General features: G+C 37.4%; 1 long non-coding RNA gene across 1 annotated transcript; it reads left to right on the forward strand.

The window, feature by feature from the left end:
• Positions 1–2,964: 2,964 nt before the first annotated feature.
• On the forward strand, positions 2,965–9,297 carry LOC145683324 (uncharacterized). The gene is made up of 3 exons (XR_014131043.1): positions 2,965–3,236; positions 6,520–6,685; positions 8,538–9,297. It is a non-coding gene; the product is annotated as an uncharacterized LOC145683324 (long non-coding RNA).
• Positions 9,298–9,785: the final 488 nt, after the last annotated feature.

Genomic DNA, 9,785 nt, shown 5'->3' on the forward strand with positions numbered 1-9,785 from the left:
AAGCTCATTTGGACCGAAGGCTCTAGCTGACTCGGTTCGGTGAGCTGTTGGCTCGGCTCACTTCTCGGTTCGGGTCGATAGTGAGTGCGCTGTGAGCCGAGATGCTCAAGTTGTTGACAATTGTAAACTTGGGGCGAACAGTTTTGAAGATATTTGGCCAGTGCCCTATTACTTTTAACAATGTTTGGCTTGAGCCCGAATACTCAACCTAAACCCTCAACCCAAATTCACAAGCTCGTGAACAATATCCTTGACTCCTAGAATTCACGACTATCGAGGTTAGCAATCAGCTAGTTTTTTAGTATTCAAATACAGACCGCATATCTTTCATGTTTAATCACAGTGTTGTTATAATTATAATTATAATTATTATTTATTATTAATAATAATAATAATAATAATAATAAAAGTTGTACTAGTATCATTGATAACCTATATTGTCTATGCAAGATACTTGAAGAGAATATTCGAAACTACACACCCGATTTGTCTCGACTCGACCCTAACGCTGGTATAAAGGAGAAACCAAGCTCTCTTAAAGCAAAGGAAAAGAATTCTAGGTGTAAATAGGGGAACCGGGCTCTATGTCCCGCCTGCACACTTGATTATAAAGAATTCTCCACATGACCCAGGGATTCCAAATATTATGTTAATACATATGGGGCAAAAGTAAGCTGCATTAAACGGTTTCCCCCTCGTAATATGTAATTCCGTGGAATATGGTACTTCTGTGCACAGAAGGAACAAAAGTGGAGAAACAAGGGATGTTGTACACGTTGCATAAGGATACCAAGAAGTGCGCTGGAACAGTATACTTGATTTATCCGTTAGGTGAACCTTCTCCCAGGAATACTTTTGATGGCGTTTTCCCCTTCCTTCGAGTCGGCAAACCTGAACTTTTCCCTGAGCTATGAAAAACTTCATTCCTATTGTGAATATACCAAAATACTATCCTAGTGTAGACCACTTACATTTTGATTTTGTCATTACTGGAGAAATTTTCTAAAAAGGAGCTCGTTGAAAGTACATTTTAAAAAAAAGGATAGTCTTTTTTCGACATTCTAATGTACAGATGGTGATCAGAAAAATGGAAACATCTGTAGTTGGCAACACGTCAGATGTATGGGTTGGCAGTGGTGTCGTGCGCCCGCAGCGCCGGACCGCTGGTGGTGGTGTGTTAGGTCGGTCTCCATACTACGTCAGGCACAGTGGAACAGCTGTGTCCAGTGGCTGCAGCAGACCGAGGTAGTGTAAAATGTGAGACCTCTCAGATTTTCAAAGAGGGCAAATTATTGGTGCGCGGTTATGTGGAGTGAGTATGACGACAGTGGCTACTGTGTTAGGTGTGTCGCGTGGGACAGTGTCGAAGGTGATGACGGCCTACACAACACACGGGAAAACTACATCGAGTAGGGATGGTATCGAGACGAGACGAGACGAGACTTTGTACGAGACGAGACTTTGTAAGTAGCGGTCTCGGTCTCGATCTCGTCTCGAGTCAAAAATTGCCGTCTCGGTCTCGTCTCGGTCAGCAGATGCTTGTCTCGATCTCGGTCTCGGTCTCGAAGGCCAAGTCTCGGTCTCGTCTCGAAAGTCTCGAAATAAATAGTGTGAAATTAAAATTGTGAAAGTATTATCGTACAGTCTGTCGTTTTCGCTTCTTATTTTTTGGCTTCATTCTTGATTTAGAATTATGGTATGATGTACCTCTCAGTAGCTAATTTGCTATCGCTAATGCTTTCCATGCGTGTGTTCCAGGTTCAATCATTAGTGTGGGTATAATATACCTGGGATAAAACCCTAATAGTAACCCATATTTCACTTTCAGTAATAGACTTTGTCTCATATAGCCTCAGTACTGCCTATACAATTAAAATCTATTAAATTAACTCTAGTACTATACAGTAGTTTATTTCCTTCCTTTGAAACAGAGTTGTTCAATACCTCCTAACGGATAACGCAACACATAGCAACACGAATGTATTTAATCGTACCGAAATTGAAATTTTACAATTTCTCAGTTACTATCCAATAAATTCTGCTTTGACTGTCATTTTAAAAACAGAATATAACGGTCATTATCTTAACAAATAGAGTAAATTATTACTGCAATATATTTTGTTTCAAATTGATCAAATGCTTTATTACCGTTTCACATCTCAATGTTTAATTGACACTTTAAAACAGGCACTTCCTTAACCTTGTGGTGGAAGCTACGACACTCATCTTTGCTGTCTGTGGTCTCTGGTTGGATCACCAAACAAGTTAGATTCAAAGTCCGATGCTTCGTATAGTATGCGTCTCACTTTAAGTACATTCTGTTTGTTATACAAGTTCATAATGTCGTAATGTATTACATAAGCATATATTCAGTGTCGTAACGTAGATTAAGCTTATAGACACCTGTGATAAAGGTCAGCTTTAAGACAAGTAAGTATAATTCCTATCCTATTCCTATCTAGGTGCATTCTGTGTAAAATTCAGCAGATTGAGTATTATAATTGTGAAGATTAGCTCCTCATACAGCGTTGCCTACGGTTTCTTATTACAGTGTATTAAAATACCGTAGAAAGAACGAGGATAACTCCATTAGGTTAACATTTGCAGACGCCTGTATCAAATTAAATATTTTAGGTAGAATACTATATAAAATATTAATAGTGAAGGTAGTAAAATGATAATGTATGTTTTATTATTCCCAATAAACCGTATATGGGAGTGAGTATGCATGGGAAAGTATGTCATTCTGTGGTGCAGTTTTACTATACAGATCCTTAGATTGTAAAATGTACGAAAAGTTTGCCTATTTCATGTCGAGAACAGGACCAACCAACCTCCGCGGGGCTTCTTCTAACCCGTTCCTACTACTACTACTTCCCAGGTAGCACAGTCACGTCATTAACACGTCTTTTTTTGGGGTTCGAATTCAAAATGACGTCTTTTGAAAATTTGGAACGTCTTTATCACGTACCAAAATGGTAACAAAAATGACGTGTGAAAAATGACCTAAATTGTACGTGTTTATCACGTGCCAGAATGGTACAAAGAATCACGTGTCGAACATCACCAAAAATAGACGTCTTTTTTAAGTGCTGCAAGCGCGGACGTTCCCTGTATTGTAACTGCAGTTTGAGCAGTGCATGCTGGGAATCGTGAGCCATTTCAGAATTGCCATGGAACTTTGTGGTGTTATGATGGTTTTCTGTGTTTAAGTGAAGAAGTCAGCTTTAAGACAAGTAAGTATAATTCCTATCCTATTCCTATCTAGGTATATTCTGTGTAAAATTCAGCAGATTGAGTATTAGCTTCTCTCATACAGCGTTGCCTATTGTTTCTTATTAGAGTGTATTAAAATACCGTAGAAAGAACGAGGATACCTCCATTAGGTTAACTTTAGCAGACACCTTTACCAAATTAAATATTTTTAGGTAGAATACTATATAAAATATCAAAAGTGAAGGTAGTAAAATGATAATGTTTGTGTTTAAACTTAATAAACCGTATATGGGAGTGAGTATGCATGGGAAAGTATGTCATTCTGGGGTGCAGTTTTACTATACGGAGTGTAAAATGTACGAAAAAAATTGGACAAGTCTTTAATTTGCCCATTTCATGTCGAGAACAGGAGCAACCAACCTCCGCGGGTCTTCTAACCTGTTCCTACTACTACTACTTATACAATTGATCCGTATAATAAAGCTGCACGCATTGTGGAACTATTTGCCAAGGCGAAAGACGGCTGGATACAAGCAAAGAACGAGATGGCAGTAAGTTGAGTTGATTTTGAGTTTAACGTCCTGTTTAGCAGCAAGACTATATAAGACGTGGGCCTACTGATTAACGTGAATCCGAACATCAGCTCCCACCGGGAATCGAACCCGGGCCTCATACGCCGAGATGACAGTCAGTGTATGCTTTTGGAGGCGTTACTGGAACAGACTGTTCTACCAAATTTTGACACATTACATTTTCAGGTTAGGTTAGAGCTTTCATGCACTAAGTGAGGAGCTCCATTACTAGTTGCAGATTTACTTCACGGGGGTTAGTATAAATACAGAGTAGACGTATGGCATATTAAGCACAGTGCATAAAACACGAACGAACTTTTGCTAGGTGCCCACTAAAAAGCACAAATGCATTCTATTCGAGTCCGGACACGAGCACAACAAGAGGGCCCGAGCGGCAACGAGGGGGTGCGTCCGTAGGGAGCAGGCACGTCAACGACGGAGACTATACACGTAAACAAGGATAGTTGAAAAGCACACTTACGCTTACAATGCTTTCACCATCACTCAAAATTCTGCTTCAATCGAGCACACGGTTCTACCAAATAGAAAATATGTAGGTAAAATATTATGAGAAACATTTTTCGTGAAGGAATGGGTGTGAAAAAAAAAACAATTACTGTCAGTGCACAGCATAAGTGATCAGTGAAAGTATCGTATATGTAAGTGTGCTCTTCCACGATCCTCGTTTATACGTGTACTTCCCGTCGCTGACGCGCCTGCTCCCTACGAACGCGTCCCGTCGCTGCTGCTCGGGCCCTCTTGCTGTGCTCCTACTGACTCGGTTATATAGCATTCCTGCATTTTAGTGGCCAGCTGGTATAAATCGTGTATGACTTCAAAGTTCTGACCGATGGAAGTTCTAACCCCTTGGCTCACTCAGTTATGTTTTGTTTAGCCTTTTGTAACACTAGTGCCTTAAATCTAGTGAAAAAATCCACAAAATCGATGTATAGTTGATAGACTCGTTTGTTAAAGTAGTGCTCTCATTGTATATGTGCATAATCAGTGGGAGGATATTACCCCAGTTGAGAGCACTCTCAAACTGCGACCACCGTCCTGTCGCACCTACGTACCCTCACAAGACACTTGGCTACCGTAGCTGTGCCACAGAATTGGGTGTGAGAATCATAATAATGTAACGGGTTTTATTCGTTCGACAGTGTTCGAATATTTTGTTCATTAATTGAGTAGAGAGCTCCATCGCATTCTAGGCTCCTGTGCCAGCATGTGATGATGGATACTGATCAATGTTGCCACTAAATTTCAAGAAAATATATTCCAACTCAGTTAAGTATCTTCTAATGACTACATTATTATAAGTTCCACTGCTAATCGTAAAACGATTCAAAGGAAACCAAATGTCTTATTAATGGTCCGTGGTTGGGGGCTAGTGGTGGTCCCAGTCAGATGTATTTTAGCGAGCTATTGACATAGGGAATATCCCCCTAATATTTATGCGTGCAATAACAAGGGAAGTCTCTTTGTGTCAAAAACCTGCTTTCAAGTAGAACACCACATCCTCATCATTAAAAAGAAATGAAATTAAATATTTAGTTTCACGCCCCAGGATAAGGCACCGAGGCTAAGGAAGATGGTGATAATGAAAAGTGAAAAATGGTGGTATGAAGAAAGTGGGCGAAAATGGGAGAATGTCGTGAAAACCCAGGCACATGGTTTGTCCACCACAAAGCCCACTTGGCACGAGCTGGGATCGAACCAGGGACCCCACGCACTAGAAGTGAACGCCCTATCACTGGGGCATTGCAGCCCCATCAGTAAAAAGAAACATACCTCATTGTTTCGGGGCTTACATATCTGCTGCCGCCAGAAGGAAGCTGTGTACACAACAGGGGCAGATCCAGAGGTGACGACTGCCCCTCCCAGAGTAGGATATATTTTTTTAATAAAACCCATCCCAGAGTTGGAGCTCTTGATTTTATCAAGCTTGTATTATAAATTTAAGATTTTTTTTTAACATTGCAGAATTTAAATGAAGTCGTACATAGCAAGAAATTACTTGCCTTGGTGTCTTTGCTCAGAAAATGTCCACCTTCGTAAACGCAGGTAGTCATTAGTTTTCTTTGTTTTCAAGATGCGATATTTTGCGTTCTCAAATCCGATCCCTGCTTTGTTAACAACGGGCAGACAATAATCCATAAAATCTATCTGTCCACAAGTTTGTCAATATTTATTTTACGTATCTTTCCATTTAAGAAGTAACCATTCCCGCACTGAGATTAGCACGATTTCGGACTCTGGGTTGATATATAAATTTAATTTCGAACGAAATTGTACCAGTATTGGTAATGCATGTCCAAAACAAGGGTAATCTTTTCTGTTCATTACGACCTGTAATTTATTTAAATTTAACTTTTAAAGATAATTATGAAAACGTGTATTCAGAATGAATGGGATGTAATTGTTTTTCTTGTAGCATGGTATTCTTGTAAAATATTTCTTCCTCACACCGTCCTTTACGCTGAAAATATCCAGAACAGAAAGCATGTGAAATTTATGGCTGATATTTTCTTGCCAACTCATTTTCCTTTCTATATGCTCTTAGTTTTTTTTTTTTTTTTTAATACAAAATATGATAAAAAGCTCACTTTACTGTTTACATGAAATTAAACTGCTACATTTCATGTTAAATGTATTTAGTCGTTGTAATAGGCCTAGCTGTAAATACATGTTATTTGCAAAGATAAGACTTGCATGTACTCCTACTTTCCAGAGTGTGTGGCCAATGCTCCTGCAAATGATGAATTGATCAGCAGACCACCTAGCACGGAATCTTTCTTAACTGAACTTGAAGCCGTGACTCTCACCCCTTTCTGCTCGTCGAGCTGCTCTAGAAATAATCACTGTGGAGGATGACCTACACACCGAATGTGTGACAGGTGAGTTTTAGACATGTTATTTTATAATACACATGTAAGAAAATGCCGAGCAAGAAGAAAAGAAAATAGTAATTTTATTAGTACTTAACTAAAATAAAATAATTGCTGAACAAGGCAATACTTTTATGTAAATGAAGTATTCGATTTAACGTTCCACGATCAGGCACTAAGGCTAATTGAGACGGTGATGATGAGAAATGAATTAAATTGTGGAATGAAGAATGTGGGAAAAAATTGGAGAACTCCAAGAAAACCCACGCACACCGTCTTTGTCCAACACAGAGCCGCTTGGCGTGAGCTGGGATCGAACCAGGGGCTCCAGACACAAGAGGTGAACGCTCTTATCACCGAGCCACCACTGCCCCACTTTTATTTAAATGTAACTGTTTCAGCAACTACCCTTGTCTTCTTCAGACACACTCTATTTATTTATTTATTATTTTAGATTTTTAAAGATTTCCTTGTTTAATGATTTTTATTACTTCAGCAATTATTGTATTTGACTTAAGTACTTATATATAAGGAAAGCTCTAATATGGAATATATCACATGTTATTGTGTTCGCGCTTTTTTTTTTTTTTTTTTTTTTTTTTTTGAATGGGTAAAAGTACTCCTCCCGAAAATATATTTCTCAACAGAGGGGTAAAATATATAATTTTCACCAAAGAGAAGTATATTTTATTATTATTATTATTATTATTATTATTACCACAACTTCTAACACTGTTCGAAACAAATAATGTGACTATTTTCACCCTACTGATTGTGATAGAATTCTGGTCCTAGAAGATTTACTTTCTAAAATACTCCAGTAACAAGTGAGGGAGCCAGCGTTATGCTCTCAGTTTGGGATCTTTCGGAATATAAAAGTTATACACCATTTTGTTTAATTTTCACTTTATTTTTTGCCATATTTTGAAATGCTAATACATGTTTCGACTTGCATCATAAATTCAACTTACTAAATCGTATCCAATCAGAATGAAATTTCTTATGACAGTAGAAGAATACCTCTACTGCTTAGTTCCAACTGTATGCAGCTTGTCAGATTGCTGCATCCGATAGCGTAGTTCTGTCACGATATGTAAATGCTGAATTTTAACTTCTTTTTGTAGGTTACGTAGCAGTAGTGAAAGATAATAATTTCTATCGTTGTCTAGTTGTGTTTCATAAATGAGTAGCTATATTATTTTATTATTAGAAAGTTCTTTCTTTCATACCATGCTGGTCTGCATCAGTTATGATCCTAGTCCCCGCCAAGTGAACTTTGTGGTGGACAAACACCGTGTGCGTGGGTTTCGTCGGGGTTCTCCCGTTTCCTCCCACTTTCTTCAACCCACCATTTCATTCATTCTTCATCATCACCGTCTCCTTTAGCCTAGACGACATAATCGTGGGACATAAAACTCAAAGATTTTTTTTTTTTTTGCATCAGTTATGATATCGGTGGTCTTGGAGTGGCATTTTATATTATGAGCACATACGTAATGTAGCCTTCTATGAGCGTTTCAGAATTATTTCTCATGTACGTGTATATATAAAGTCTTATATCCTTCCAACTTCTTTGATCCTCCTGAACAATCAGAGTTAACAGCTGCAATAAAATCAAAAGTTAAGGTATTACAGAATAACTTTAATTAATGGTAGTTTAATTTCGCTGTATGGAAGGTCGTTAAAAGTGGATTATTGAGAATAAGTGACTTCATGCAATCGAGTACAGTAACCAATTGTTTTATTGCATATTGATTGTAGTTACACATGAGGTATTGTAATTATTTTTTTCCTTTTTCTCTCTACCTGAAAAATTGCACTATGATTGTTCATGATTTTTATTTTTATTTTTCTGTTTCAGTGTTCCTATCTGTCATCATTGGGAGGAAAAGTGACCTTTCTCCAATGCTTGGTTTCCAAAGAGCTGGAGATGAAATTCAACTACCGCAGAAAAGGGCGAAATTCCCGTTGTGCAAACTAGTTTTAAAGACATAGTCGTATGTAAAAATAAAGCATCAATAAGATCTTCAAATGAACAATTGTGACAAATCTTCAAAACGTTATTAGAAAGATATTCACTTCCATCTGCCTTGTTGTTTGAGGATGAAAAGGATTTGGCATTCTCGAAACATATTGACCTGCTGCTCCTCGCTTTGTTGGAAATCAGTGTAAAGGCATCTCTTTCGAAAACTAAAAGATAGAAGAAACTGCTACTGAAATAATAGACGGAGTGGGATACTTATCGCAGTCCCCCTTTTTAACCTACTTAAGCACGTGAGGGTTTTTTGATATGATGCTGCATTTCTGTACTTTTAATAACTATGAAATGTGGTTTCCTTCATACGAAATCAATAGGAAAATTTAATTCTTTTTATTTTATATTATTAAAAGATTTCTGTAAGTTTTAGATTATAAGCAACAGATATGCATTGTCTACATATTTCTTGTTTGTATTACAAATAATATGGACAATTAGTGTTTCTTTCTGCATTACAAATAGTATGAATAATATTTTATACGAAAAAATGTGCACATTGTACATATAACTAATAAATATAGAATTCAAATTAATGGTTATGTTTTTTCGCTTTCATCCCTCAGAGATTAATTAATTTTAAGATGTACTTTCTTTTTCGACTTTTCACCTCCAAAGTAAAGATGTCTTAAATTGGAGTTATAAATGTTGTCCTAAATTTTGCACTGTCAATAAAACCCATTGTGCTTGTGTGTTTGTGAGTGTGAGTGTGTGATGTGGGTGTTTGTGTTTGTGTGTATGTTTGTGCATACTAGCGCAATAATGGATAGCTATAAAACTTATGGAAGCACGTGTTGTACGGTAATTTCATTAAGAAAAAGGTACCAGTAAATGCACATGAATAAATTCCAATGCCGAAATGAGTGGATTCCTCTTAGTACTGTAAGTACAATGATTCTTTATTTTTCCATTTCATTCTTTGTTTCTGCCATGTTTCGTCTTTTCTCATTAAAAGTCATGTATTTTTTTTTTTTTTGACAAGGGTGAGTTTACATTCGAGTTTTTTTTTTTAATTTTTCCAACGCGTCTCGGTTTTCTTTTTAATGTATGCCTTTAAATTTATCCTTTCGTGGA

This window comes from Thermobia domestica, chromosome 4, assembly GCF_964235325.1.
Source record: "Thermobia domestica chromosome 4, izTheDome1.hap1.1, whole genome shotgun sequence".
Lineage (NCBI taxonomy): Eukaryota > Metazoa > Arthropoda > Insecta > Zygentoma > Lepismatidae > Thermobia > Thermobia domestica.